The sequence below is a fragment of the Periplaneta americana genome, chromosome 8 (assembly GCF_040183065.1).
Source record: "Periplaneta americana isolate PAMFEO1 chromosome 8, P.americana_PAMFEO1_priV1, whole genome shotgun sequence".
NCBI classification, from domain to species: Eukaryota; Metazoa; Arthropoda; class Insecta; order Blattodea; family Blattidae; genus Periplaneta; species Periplaneta americana.
In genome coordinates, this window is record NC_091124.1 from 149,053,453 (window position 1) to 149,065,811 (window position 12,359).

The 12,359-nt window shown below is 37.2% G+C and overlaps 1 protein-coding gene across 1 annotated transcript in view; it reads left to right on the plus strand.

Moving 5' to 3' along the window:
* Gbs-70E (Glycogen binding subunit 70E) overlaps positions 1–12,359 on the plus strand; it is a 46,338-nt gene that overhangs the window by 12,494 nt on the left and 21,485 nt on the right. The window lies entirely within an intron of this gene.

Here is a 12,359-nt window from a genome sequence, read left to right on the forward strand (position 1 = left end):
TGTGTGTCTGCCTGTATATTCATCTAAGCAACAATCTTCCTTCAGTCCTTTCTTTCATTACTTTTATATCTTACTTTCCCTTCTTTTCTGTTCGTTTGTACATATGTCGTCCCTAATTTTTCTTTGCTTTATTTTTTTCTTTGTTTTCCATATTCCTTAGTTTCTGTCGGTCCCTTAAACTACTTTTTCTTTCGCAATTTCTTCCTTTTTGCATTTTTTCTTATTTTTCCCTGTTCTTACTTATAGGCTACTTTTAATTTTAGTTTTTCAGTTTTCTTTTTCGTTTTTTATATTTCCTAATTTATAAATTTTCTTTCTTCTTTCATTTACTCGTTTTCGCCTTTTCTCTTTCCCTTTTGTCTCTTTCTATTTCTTTACTCATTTTCTCCGTTACTTTATGAAACGTATCACTTCCTCCATTAATTGAATGAAAGTTACTGCCCCACCTACTTGAATATAATTGGCATTAGTGTGTTCATAAAGTAAGAAACGTTTGTATTTTGGTTTCAAACACACTGACGCAGCTTCTGAATCGCTTGCCAGGCAATGTGGTGGGCACGTGTGATTCAGTAGAGCAAATTTAAACTTCAAAAAAATTTAGAAATGTCTTGAGGCACTAATCTAAATTTAAATGCAAGATAAGCATTGAGAGTCACTCCGATTGGGTGCCAGTTCTGGAGGGATAAAAGAATTACATCTCCTCATGTAAATGTCTTTCTTACGTTCCATCCTTTCTTAAATCATACCCACGTTTTGATAGCTTTCTGCAAAAGGCAGTACTATGCAGGATTGTGCATAAAAAGACTCTCATTGTTAATATAACGCGCTTTTCTCTTAATAGTAAAATTATCCAGTACTTTGGTTATCATAAAATATTTATCAGGCATTGGAGCATTGAGTTAAAAAATTGTTAGTGACGTAGTTTCCGTCTCGGAATCGAGTGGACGCTCATCGATTACCAATTTCTCATTTCCCTTAGATTAGGAGAAACCGACGTGGCTCAGTCGGTTAAGGCGCTTGCCTACCGGTCTGAAGTTGCGCTCGGGCGCGGGTTCGATCCCCGCTTGGGCTAATTACCTGGTTGTGTTTTTTCCGAGGTTTTACCCAACCGTAAGGTGAATTCCAGGTAATCTATGTGCGAATCCTCGGCCTCATCTCGCCAAATACCATCTCGCTATCACCAATCTCATCGACGCTAAATAACCTCGTAGTTGATACAGCATCATTAAATAACCAACTTCAAAAAAAATATTAGGAAAAGTAGGTTACATTTATTCAAAGTGTAAAACTTATTTGTGTTGAATGTAATATTCATCTGTAGTAAAGCAAGGAGGCTAATTTAATATTCGTGCTATGGATTACACCTCAGTCTCTACATGTTGGAGTCTCCAGGGTTATCAGCTAGTCGACCCTCGTCCTGCTCCCATTGCAATGTTCGGTCCTGTATCGTATATTCTTGTGTTAAAATGGTGGAAATTACGACATTTGAAGATTTTAATATTTAGACTACAAGATAAAGTTAAATATAACACCACAGTTGTATAATTATATAATAATAATAATAATAATAATAATAATAATAATAATAATCTCATTTCCTTGTTTTGTTTTCTGAAGCTCAGAGCTAAGACAGTTTATTATGTATAACCTCATTATATACTCGGATTGATGTTCTAGCTGATATGTACCTCTATTATCAGGCAGTACATCTCACTTGACGATATGTCAGAGGAAGAACAATTGTTCGTATGCATCTGAAGTCTGATTAGTGTAACATGTAGCTAATTAGCGATGTATGAAATGGAGAGGAAAGGAACTGGCCACTCTACCTCATTATCTCCTGGCCTAGTTGCCTCATAAGTGATGTTTTAAGTATCACTTGTGAGGGCAGACCTGTCTTCGGACAGTTGACTAAACAACAACCACCACTTCATTTTAGTACTAAAATGCACATCGTCTCAGCGATAAAAACAAAACTTTGCTAGGTGACATGAAAAATGGGTGTAGCCACTAGATAACTTATCTCAGTGTAACGTCAATGTATTTAAAACCTGTAAAGTTTCCAGATACAGCCTGTTCACAAATATTGTGCACGAATGATTTATTCTGTGCTTTAGGGCCCCGTAGGGGCTGAAGTTGTGAAAATGGATCACAACAAAATATGAATTCAGCTTTTTCGTTGTAAAAAAGTAAACCTTTGTTACAAACTCCAATAGGTTCTTCTTCTTCTTCTTTCCCGTAGTTTAACCTCTCCCTTTTAGGTTCATTTACACGACCCACGCCACACGGGCCTTACAGGGCCGCGACCTCCAATAGGTTACTGGCATTAAAATATGAATAATATAATGAATCTTCACGTACCTAGTAGCAGTCTATAAGCAAATTAGCGTTATACTTATCTCCATCTTTCATGATAATTTACTTAACATATTACGTTTTTACGAAATCTTAATACCGGTATTATAGGAAACTAATTACTTTCAATATTCGAAAGAAATTGCAGCAATTTATAGAAATATTGAAAGAATGAAACCGAGAATATAAATTGTTATTTGTCACGTTTTAGTTGTATATATTACTAAACAGCGTATATTTAATTATACTTGAGAAACATTAAAAGCATTTTGTAAAAGAAGGGTTTCATAGACGTTTCGCTAGGGAATAACTTCAATTTCCCTGTTTAAATGGAGAAGATCGGACAATACTGTTATAAACACTTCCAATTAGAGACATGGTAAAATAACGGTAGGTTTCTATACTCTGTTATGTATATCTACTAGGTGTTAATATTTTCCGAGGAACATTACGATAACACAGAATGAAATACTGTGTCTCTCTCACTCTGTAACATTAGTAGTAGTAGTAGTAGTAGTAGTAGCAGTAGCAGTAGCAGCAGCAGCAGCAGCAGCAGCAGCATGATCACCACGGCATGGCGCGTCCTCATGTTGCGGATAGAGGAGACTGCCTCCAGATATGGAGGGTAGCTGCGAATATATTGAATAAGCAGTCGTGGACAGCCGATAAGGGATGGTCCTCCAGCTTGGGGGTTGGGCGAAGGGCTAACAACCCATCACCATAAAAAACAGCTTGTTACGAATCCATACAATAAGCCTTGGAATGGGACTGATTCTCTGGCACGACCACAGCAAAGGAATAAGGTTATGAGAATATTAAAATGGATTTGAGGGAGGTGGGATATGATGATAGAGATTGGATTAATTTTGCACAGGATAGGGACCGATGGTGGGCTTATGTGAGGGCGGCAATGAACCTGCGGGTTCCTTAAAAACCATTTGTAAGTAATAATAATAATAATAATAATAATAATAATAATAATAATGATCAACAAAGCTTAGTCTTAATCCCATTTGTTTTCATGAATTATTGAAATTGTTATGCCCATCACATATTAGATCTTCGTGTATCTTATTCCCATGGTTTTATGATTTTTTTTCGTTATTTCCCGTGATTTAATCTTTCATAGTAACTGGAATGCGAATAATAAAAAATAATTACTGAAACTAAAGAAGTTATCAGTAGGGCCTATACTGAAGTTCAACTTAAAGAGAGTTAATAATAACCTAAATTATAAGAAAGATTAAAATATTGATAGCTGTATAATGCAATGCAATGTATCCTGTTTTATGGTACTGAAATATGAAAACTAAAGCCGAAACAAATAAATTGTTGGTCACGGAGATAGACTACCTATTTAATACGATCAACACGAAATAAAGACTGGAAAAGAAAGTGGAAAATAATATAAGGACGGAATAGGAGTGGAAGAAAATAATATGGTCCAAGAAATAAGAGCTACAGCTGTGTTGCTATGGTCACATAACGCGAAGAGAAGATATTCAAATGAACAAAGAAGTCGTCCATTGGATGCACTCTGATAAAAGGAAACTGGGAAGGTCAGACGTACTTGGAAGGATGGAATAAAGAATAACATATAGAAAAGAAACACGGAAGATGAAGAGCACATGGACCGCGATCTCTAGAGGAAGGAGGAAAAAGGATGTATCTTTCGGTGGATGAAATCTGTGAAGAATATAGAAAAGTTGCTGTGAAATGAAAGTAACAGTAATAATAATAATAATAATAATAATAATAATAATAATAATAATAATGAAACTTACCGACAATGAATAACGATGCGGTTCAGGAACATTAATTACCGTAACTCAGTAAGTAAAGAAACAAGAATAAAAATAACCCTGAATTTCGAAACTTGAAAGTAGTATTCTAAAAAATCTGTTTTATTACATCACCCCAGTGAATAAACACTGTTGAACGTGTTTTCATAGAGTATCCTCCAGTCTGTTGAGAAGGATCTCTACGTCTGAAGATTCTGAAATGAACGTTTTATGTAAGTGGGGAGAAACTATCCGAACAAGCACCTCTACTTCAAGTACTTGTAGATAAGGGTACTTCAGATTTTAGTAGGTTGGTAATCCAAACTGTCATGCGGTAACGAGACATATGTCAAATCGGGAACAACCGTTACACAGTGGAAAACTTCTCGCAGTACAGTGACCAAATCATCTTCAGCTCTAATCCGATTTGTGAAATGATTCATTTGGTTTAGTCAGCCAATCGCCATGTGTCACTGGAACAGCTTCAGCTCTGTTTGTGCAGTTACATTATCGCGCGACCTCGTGCCAGACCGTTACTAAGTATTCTATATTTGAATATGTTCGTCTTCGTCCATAAACTTCGTGACTACTTGCAAGAAGTGCTGCAATAATTTTGCCAAACTCCTTTCAAATGAGATCTGTTCTTTCGTAGATTTCTCAGAAATGAAGCCATATTGCCACGAGGTGAATTAGCGTTTAAATTTAGTAATACAGTCTACAAATATTTGTGCACTTACGTCTTCTGAAAATTTGATACAGAACTGGAACTTAGAATTTGTCTTATGCACTCACGTCCTGACAAAATTTGATACAAAACTGGAACTTAAATTTTTCTTATGCACTTATGTCTTCTCAAACTTTGACACAGAACTGGAACTAGAATTTGCCTTGTGCACTTACGTTCTCTCAAAATTTGATACAGAACTGTAACTTCGAATTTGTCTTGTACACTTACGTCTTCTCAAAATCTGATACAGAATTGGAATCTGGAATTTATCTTGTGCACTCACGTCCTCTCAAAATTTGATACAGAACTGGAACTTAGAATTTGTCTTGTGACTTAGGTCCTCTCAAATTTTGATACAGAATTGGAACTTAGAATTTGTCTTGTGATTTAGGTCCTCTCAAATTTTGATACAGAATTGGAACTTAGAATTTGTCTTGTTCACTTATGGCCTCTTAAAAAATTTGATACAGAACTGGAACTTAGAATTTGTCTTGTGCACTTACATCCTCTAAACACCTAGAACTTGAATAATTTCGAGGGAAAAATTGTTCCGGAGCCGGGTATCGAACCAGGGACCTTTGGTTTAACGTACCAACGCTCTACCACTGAGCCACTCGGGAACTCTAACCGACACCGATCCAATTTTTCCCTCTATATCCACAGACCTCAAAGTGGGCCGACAACCGTCAAGCAACCAACTTCGAGTGCACACTAACTCCGTGTGACTTAAATTGTGGTTTTCTGTTGACGAACAGTGACGTGTATTATGCAAATCAAGATTTTCAGGTATAACTCCCTGTAAAGTTGATTTGAATAATTTCGAGGGAAAAATTGTTCCGGAGCCGGGTAACGAACCCGGGACCTTTGGTTTAACGTACCAACGCTCTACCACTGAGCTACTCGGGAACTCTAACCGACACCGATCCAATTTTTCCCTCTATATCCACAGACCTCAAAGTGGGCTGACAACCGTCAAGCAACAAACTTCGAGTGCACACTAACTCCGTGTGACTTAAATTGTGGTTTTCTGTTGGCGAACAGTGACGTGTATTATGCAAATCAAGATTTTCAGGTATAACTCCCTGTAAAGTTGATTTGAATAATTTCGAGGGAAAAATTGTTCCGGAGCCGGGTATCGAACCCGGGACCTTTGGTTTAACGTACCAACGCTCTACCACTGAGCTACTCGGGAACTCTAACCGACACCGATCCAAAGGTCCCGGGTTAGATACCCGGCTCCGGAACAATTTTTCCCTCGAAATTATTCAAATCAACTTTACAGGGAGTTATACCTGAAAATCTTGATTTGCATAATACACGTCACTGTTCGTCAACAGAAAACCACAATTTAAGTCACACGGAGTTAGTGTGCACTCGAAGTTGGTTGCTTGACGGTTGTCAGCCCACTTTGAGGTCTGTGGATATAGAGGGAAAAACTTGTCTTAATTTTTTGTCAAATTTTATCGAAATTATTTACTATACATTGTAACCACTAATTTTCAGACGCCAAGTAGGTAGTAGGTAACATCTACTTCGTATTTCAGGTCCCTATACTTTGATTTAAATAATTACCTATTACCTTAATTTCTTTATCTATCTCCCTACTCAGAAAAACGTCTGGAGTAGTACATTAAAGAAAGTGCAGTTTCCATCCTTGTCCATTTGTCCCGCTTTCTTGACTTAACGAACCGAGAATAGTCCACTCATGAGACAGTATTGAAGTTCGTGTATGTTAGACACAATATTCCTAAAGATGGACCAGTGAGGGATTCAGGAAGGTTAGATACATTTCCTTATACTGCATTGTTAAAACATTAAACAACTGAACTTAACTTTTTTCTGTTTTCCATAATTTCGACAGTGAATATCCATAGTACGTCCATAAACAACACTTTCTTGCTGCTTCATTTTCAAGTATCATGTCTTAAGTGCTGCCTGCAATCATTTCACCAATGGATAAATCAGTGACATAATTTTAATGTAAGATTAATAATTTATAAAAATAGTAGATAATATATGTAAATGAAAAAACCATAACACAACACCGTCTCTGTTGCTTACCAATTGGTATTAAACAATAAAAAAATATATAGGTTTCACAAACAACTTGAAAATTATATTAAATATGTAAGGTTTTCATCAAATTTACCTGTACAATCTCATTAGAGCTTATCTCGCCGAAATGTGTTAAAATAATCTGACATGGCATTATTAATGATGTCATTTAATTCAGGAGTAATAACTGACAAAAGAAAGTAGGCCTACTCATTATCACTTAATAGTTCCCTCTAGATGAAATGTCTGTCTCTTATTTCGTGGTTTATTTGAAGTTTTTTTTGTCTTCAGTGTGTGGTTTTGTGTGGCATATTATTTGTGCTTTTCTTTGTCACCTTGTGACTCTACGATCATTATTTGATTAGATCTTCACTTATTATTTTATTTCTTCCCAGCACGAGGACCAAGTGGGACACAGTTCATTAACCCAGTAATGGGTAGTCATAGTACTTTGATTTCATAAAATTTATCAAGGAACTAAATTGATCCGAATATGTAACATTGTTCACTCGTCAAATAAATCAGAAGTCAGTTTCGCTACTTATCGAGGACACTACCACTATCGTAGTATTCATATCAGAACTTGCACTCCTGCCAACTTGTAGAATATGGAATTTGTAACGTAGTAGCAAGATCAACACTGTGGTTCATGTCAAATACTGAATGCAAATCCCCGTGATTTTTAACAGGCAAGGCGTGTTTTATGCCTTGAAGTCTGCTTTTGCACGTGTGTTTTCTGGGATATGCTTTCCAGACAGGGACAAAATCTTCCAGATGTTTGGAGGCCCGCAGACCTCTGTTTTAAGTCTCCAAAATAGATTGCACTTGAGTAGATCACTTGACGATCATCTGCTCTTTTTTATCGAAAGTGTACGTGCTTGACGTCAGAGGCTTGATCGGAGCACTCTGTCCATGTTTATTTCTGTCTGCCAGATACCAACCACACACTTTTCTGGCAAGAGAGGTTATGTCTGATGTTTTTATAAAAATGGAACTTCCTTTACGTGGGTTCTGCTTGGCAGACAGACCTGCTATGTCGCTGTGGCGCCGTTACAGTCTCTGCAATGTGCCAAGCCGAAACTTTCCTCCAGAGCCTTCCATTCGCGGCATCTTCTACTTTATTTGGCGATAAATTTTCAGAGTTCTGCGTTCCGCGGGCCAAAGTTATTTATGACATTATGAAATGTGTGTAAGAATATTTGACTTCGTAACAAATTTTAATCTTGCACACAGAACATTGTTGTTGTTTAGTTAACTGTCCGAAGACAGGTTTGAACCTCATAAGTGACACCAATAAGGCATCACTCATAAGGCAACTAGGCCAGGAGATAATGGGATAGGGTGGCCAGTTCCTTTTCCCCTCCATTGCATACAATCGCCGATTAGCTACATATTCCACTAATCAGACTTCAGATGCATACAAACAGTTGTTCTTCCTCTGACACATATCAAGTGTTATTTACTGCCTGAAAATAGATATACATATCAGCCAGAATCTCAATCAGATGTCGACAGAACATTTATAGGCTTATTAAAATTGAAGAGTGAGATCCCAAAACGCGTTCTGTCCATTTTTATGAAAGAAATGGGCTAGTTTTTTATTCCACCGGCCTACTGACCGAGAGAGTTTACAAGTGACATGCATAATAACACAACCTTTTAGACGGAATTGGCGTTGTTTTGGAAGAAAATAGACTTAAAATATAATTATAGAGGTCTCAAACATAATCATATACAGTATATGTATAAATAATAAAAATTACCAAATGGACTGAAAGAGTTTTGGGATGACACTCTTCAATTGTTTTCGCCTTACATGACTTTTCGTCCAACAAGCTTCGTCCATAGCGCTTATCGTCCATTTAGACATTTCGTCCAACAAGCATCGTCCATAGCGCATATCGTCCAGTAAGACACCTCGTCCGACGAGACATTTCTATTTGCCTAGTAACGGTATTATTCCATTTATTTCTACTTGTTGAATGTGGTGCCTAGTAACGTTACTCTTTCATGAACAGCACATGAATGAACAAACAATTGTTCAACTTCTTGGAGGCCACATACAGGTGCGTTCACCTCGTGATAAGAAGTACGTTCAAAATCAGGATCGCATTGAAGAAATGGTACGCAATTACCAGGATTACAAAGGACACGATCGTGTGGAAGACTACGTGAGAGGACTTGGTTACAAAGTACGATTCAGCTGAACATGATCCTGAATCAGAAGATGAACATTAGTCATATTTGGTCAACATTATATTATATTATATATTATATTATATTACGTAATAAATTGGACAATATAATAAAATGTGGACGAAAATTCTTTATTGTAATGGTCTGGACGAAATGTACAATTGGACAAAAATCCTTGACCGAAATAGTGTGGACAAGGTAAGTCTGGACGAAATGTCTGTTAATGTTTTCGCATTTTATTTTATTTTTTATTTATTCGTTAGCAGGATTTAGACTACAGGACCATAAGAGAAACGAAGATATACGTCGAGAACTGAATATCGAGAGTGTAATAACTATAATTGAAAAATATAGAAATAATTGGTACGACCATATAACAAGAATGCCCAACGACAGGATACCTTTCAGAACATGGTGTTATAGACCTACACGAAGAAGACGAGTGGGAAGACCAAAGAGACGTTGGAGAGACCAGTTTGATGGATAAAATTCTGGAGGCGGAACAGGCCATCGGCCTAAACCTTGAAGTTATTGATGATGATGATGATGATATTTATTCGTTCCGGACAAGTTCTGAAGTGTAAACTGTTATCGTATTAAGATTGCCTACTTCGAAATCATTAACAATAATGACATATTAACTATATTTCCGCTTCCACCTTCTTTTGATGGATAAAAATTTCTATGAACGTACAACATCGAAGACTTGTTTAGAAAATTTCTTTCGTTCAAATAGCTTAAACAGAGATATTTTCTGGCAAGACACTGGGGTTTCAGCCCATTAGGTATTTTGGGGAGCAAAGAGGCTGTGGTCCTGAGTTTCTCGGAGTACTCCTGTTTTATTTTCATGTCAATAATTGTTCAATTAATCTCTCCAACATTCACTCCAACGTCCCCGTATCATCTGAGAGGTTAATTAAATAATTATGTAAGCAAATATTAGAACTGCTATTTTCAATATCTGAGGAGATATTAAAATAACGTTAATTAGAAAATTTCATTAATCGATTATACTCGTACATGCAACTCGATGATACACTTTATCATATTGACATTTCTTTCGCTTCTCCGTTCTTTGTTATTCAAAACTGAAGGACGGAAGTATTGATACATCATGACAACGTTTAACCTTCTGGCACACTTCTCACTCTTGATTGGTTGGCAAACTTTTCTAACGTCATTACATCTGTTTATTTCCTCGTACTTCTCTGAATCTAGTATAGATGAAATAATGGCGTACTGACTGTCAATGCTAGCTTTTAGTCCTCTAGTCGCAACTTTTCTACGTAGCTACAAAGCAGCTAGATTGATTTTCGGTAGAAAATTGAAGCTGTACCTAACTTTTCTTGTGTTTTTCGTGTGTTGACTCTTGAGTGATGGTCTTGCTCCATTCTGACCATATGAATGTAAGTTCCACTACTTAGACTGGTTCAAAATTATATTACATGAATTAGAGCGAAAACCGTAAGTTCCAATCTTTGAAAGTTGATGATTATAATAATGATGACGATGATAATAATAATAATAATAATAATAATAATAATAATAATAATACCTTGTCCACAATTTAAGACCAGGAAAATGGTAGCCTGTAGTCGGATGCCGTATGACAGTTATTAGTTTTGAGTTTACCAGAAGTATTCGGGAGGATTAAGGCGTCCATCTTCTTTATTTATGAGCGATTAACCCCTGATTTTCCTATACTTAATTATATCAACAATAATTTTTGAGGTCTCACGGTTTCTTTTTCCGCATTCCGGCCGCCGCCGCGCCGCTAGTGAAAAGCCTTGACTCCGTCGATACGCTTGTCACGTGGCTTCTACACACAGGGCACAGCGGTTATCAGTATATTAGAAAATAGCACAGGCAAAGGCGTCCTCTAGGGATGTCATTACAGTTCAACCCTTTCATGTTCTATGTCGAAAGGTTTCAGTGTCAGCTGTAGAGGAAAATAATAAAGACAGACAGACTTGGAATAAGTACGAAGAGCTGACAAGAGAAGAAAATGTGGTTTTGTAATGAAAGGACTGGAAGAGTAGATGCCTAACACACAATTTACGGGCGTAAACTACAGCAAATGTTTGAAATTGGGTGTTTTTTTTTATAAATGTGTGTTCCTCAGAAATACATAGTAGCCTAATGGTGTGGTATGTTTAAACATTCGAACACTTTAGCAATCACGCAGTATTAAAACTGTACTCCTTAAGTCAGGCATGTTCAGCGCGGGCAATTCTAGCCTTTAAACGAGGTTCAACAGTAACGTAGGTCTCAGAATTGCATGCAGACACATGCTTAAAAGATACTCTACGTCGGTGTTGCACCTCGTTTAAAGGCTAGGAATGCCCCTGTTGAACATGCCTGCCTTAAGACTGGGTTACTCCCAGAACTGTAGGCTACGTATATTTCGTGTCATTTTCGCTAATACTTTATTGATGACATATACGTTTCTAGGACAACGCTGAAAATATGCCTGCGTCCTATCCAAGAAAACTCGTAATTCTGAGCCCGACAGATTTGTTTGCAATCAGGCTGCGAGTGCATTGATCACGGCGCTTGCCAAGCAATAAGGCGTCGCCTTCCTTGACAGGTGTCCAAGGGCTCCGCCATTGTCCTTCACTCGGCGCCTCCAATTGACGGGCGGTATGACTTGGAACAATTAGAAACCAAGGCCGATTTGATTTGTATGTCGACTTTGTTGCTAGGGCGACAGGTTAAAGATAACTTGTTCCATTATATCGAGGTGGGTCCCATATCTCAAGAGGGTGTCCATCTGACAGACATTCACTGGGGCGTATCCGTAAACTAGAATTAATAACATGTGCTTTGTTGTTAAGCTGTTTCTTGAAGGTGAATTGTTTTGTGAAAAGGAATTTGATTAAGTAAAGACAATGATGTAAATGGAAGTAAATCTTTTGATGTTCTCATTATAACATCGTCGCTGACTAAAATTGAAATGAAGCTAAAATTATAGCATGAGAATCTTAGACAATAGATGTTTGTTATTTCCAAAGTCGAGTATCTATAAATAGTGGTTGTGTATCATTAATACACTTGGTAGACGTTTACCACCACTGCTCAAAAAGCGTCTGTATGCTGTATGTGTCGGCACTGTTCTTAATATCACGTTCGAGGTCATTTACTCTACTACAGCCAATTAAAGATCAGCTGTGTTGCCAGTAGAATAGCAGTACCTCGATTTTTTCGAATATGCATAGAACAGGAAACATAAGCAGCCAGCATTGCAA